Consider the following 3,140-nt stretch of genomic DNA (forward strand, 5'->3'; position numbering starts at 1 on the left):
CTTGCAGCGCATCAAGCTGTAGAGGCACCCACGGTAAGAGATTCAAGGGTGGCAACAGCACCAGCCACGTGCACGACAGTGATAGATATAGCAGCGGCAACTGCGATACGATGATCGCGTCCAGCAATAGCATCAACAATGGCAGTGACGCAAACAAACACACCAGTAGCAGCAGCAGCAACAACAGCGCCAACTCCAATATCAGATCCCAGCTTTGGCAGCAAGAAACAAGAATATCGTTAGAGCTGACGTCAACACCAACAATAGCTATAGCGGTTATACTACCACCAGCATAAGAACACAGACACGGAAATATATCGCTTACACAGGCAGCTCGTTTAAACAGCGTCTGAATGACCACAGGCCCTCTTTTAGGATATCACAGATGTGCAACATCACATCTCTGGCCAGTTATATATGGCATTTAAAAAAGGAGGAGCACCATACATAATTAAACAGAGGTTTCGAGAACAACCGGCATCATATCTAAACGGGAGTAAATGATGTAATCATCGCTTGGCCGAAAGAGGAGGAACCCTGAACTGCTGACTTGATCCGGGGCTCTTTATAAAAAATTCTCTCAGAGGAAATTCCTGTTGATAACATAGAATTCTCCATTTGCAGACTAGGAAATTGCTAACAATTTCAAGTTAACACGGTTTGAAATTATGTAAGGGGGATAACTCCACCTAGCCCAAGACTGTAAAAGTAGTTTCGTTTCGGGAAGCTTTTGCTTACAAAACGAACTGAGCATGATATTTTTCTCCGTCTGTCTGTAGAGAGGTTATGGTTCCACCGGTCGTTTGAGTTTGGCAAGATGTCTAACCAGCTAAAGCGCTTTATACGTCCGGCCCAATGGGTGGTCTCTCACCGGCTGCAACAAACAACCTTATATATATATATATATATATATATATATATATATATATATATATATATATATATATAATTAATTTATTTGTTTCCATCATTTGACTGCATCCATAATTTATTTTCTAAAGCCCAGTACTTATTCTATTGGTCTCCTTGCCGAACCGCTATTTTACGGAGACGTAAACACACCAACAAAGATCGTCAATCGGTGATGTGGGGGCAAATACAGATACAAAGAAGCAAATAAGCGCATACAACTATATACATATATACAATATATATACACACGTCGGGCTTCTTTCAGTTTCCTCTAAATATCCTCTCACATCGCTTTGGTGACCCGAGGCTTTAGTAGCAGACACTTGTCCAATGCGCCACGCAATCGGACACAAACTCGGAACCGTGTCTTTGGCAAGCTAGCTTCTTACCACACACACCTGCGCCTATATATATATATAAATACATACTAGCAGACATCCGGTGTTGCACGCTATTTAAATGGCATAGTTTGTATATATGATACTGTTAAGTTGAAACATGTGATATGTGGAAGTGCAGCAATGACGCAACATAGAGCACTAAGTAACATACCATGAGTCTGTCTGGAACATTCCAGGGCCTAAACTTGTTACATGATTTTTGAACGCTCCAAAAAGCTCTCAGTGGATATATTCTGTTTTCCGGCTGTCGGCCCTGCCGCTACCACGCTGAGCAATCAGCAGTCATAGGAACTGCATCTGTGTGGTAAATTAAGCCTGTGGCGCACTCAGCAGCCCCACATGAGAGACATCCACACGAAAGAAATGACGTTGGAAGTGGTTGGCGATTGGCAAGGAAGCCCTTGAAAACAACAGTATCGTGTGATATTTCAGTTTGGAATCAATAGTTATGGCTCAACCGTGCATTCCTTCGCGTAAACTGTGTGCAACCATTGTGATGGCTACTTAGCTCCCTAACGAAAACAATTCTGCATGCAGCGTCTGGGCACCCCGGGTCACATTAAGACACAGCTTTTGAGTAACGTCACTGGATCTTAGACACCATATATTAGTAAGTTAATTGTTCATGTGATGTTTCAGTTCGTAATCAAAAGCTGAAGAATATTTGTATGGGCTTCGTCTATACTTCACATGAATTATTTGCTACTGAAGCTAAAAGAAAATAGTTGAATAGTTGCTTAGGAATAACCATATTTTAGCATATTTTTCATAATAAAGATAGTGAGTTCGAAACAGTTTTTATTTAAATAAATTGCTACCTATGGTACTAGGGGAACAGGCTATTATTTCTATCACTTAAACAACACAGTTTGAATACAACTTACTTCAGTGACTGTTTTTGTTTTTTCTCCAATTTGAACAGAAGCAATGTGTAGACCATGCGGGTATTCGTACGTACCCGAGGAAAGGAGGGTTGCTGCCTCATTACTCATTATGAGTCTAAAACTATCTCCGGAAAACACAATGTCCAGGAAAAGGGGTTTTTCTGCTCCCAAGGGCCACATTATTAATTATGTGAAAACTTTTAAGGGTCCAAAACCATACCTGGAACATAACGTATATTTCCAGTTTGGAGAGTATCAGTTGCGAACTTGAGAAATTCTGCTGGTTTACACACACACACACACACACACACACACACACGTGCATACATTCACATCGTCAGTTATATATATATATATATATATATATATATATATATATATATATATATATATATATATATATATATACTAATGAAAATTACTTAAATAGGTTTGCCATATATTTTAACTTATAAGAGCAATTTCAAGGTAGTTTTCCCAGGTGAAAAATTCCTTGCTTATTTTATAAGAGTAAATACACAATTATCAGCTCAATGGTGCCTTCTTAAATACAGTTAAATACAAGTAGGGCGTAGTATAGAAAGTCATACCTACACCGATTTGAAAGTTGCAGTTTTATAATGAATCCATGAATTTTAGAGACTGGCATATGTTCGCAGACTGGAATTTCCTAAATACTAACGCGCAGCAGTGATGGAAAATCATTAAGCATTATGGTAGTTCAAATATTCTTGAGGGGTATTTTAACGTAAGAGACTTTAGCTACAGTTTAGATATTTACATAAGCGAGAATTTTTCCTTCATGTCTCACAAACTCCCTTTCAGGCGATTGTAGGAGTGTGAACACATCCAAGTACATCTATCTATCTATCTATCTATCTATCTGTCTGTCTGTCTGTCTGTCTGTCTGTCTGTCTGTCTGTTTGTCTGTCTGTTTGGCTCT

Source organism: Octopus bimaculoides, chromosome 15, assembly GCF_046866305.1.
Source record: "Octopus bimaculoides isolate indiv1 chromosome 15, ASM4686630v1, whole genome shotgun sequence".
Classification (NCBI taxonomy): Eukaryota; Metazoa; Mollusca; class Cephalopoda; order Octopoda; family Octopodidae; genus Octopus; species Octopus bimaculoides.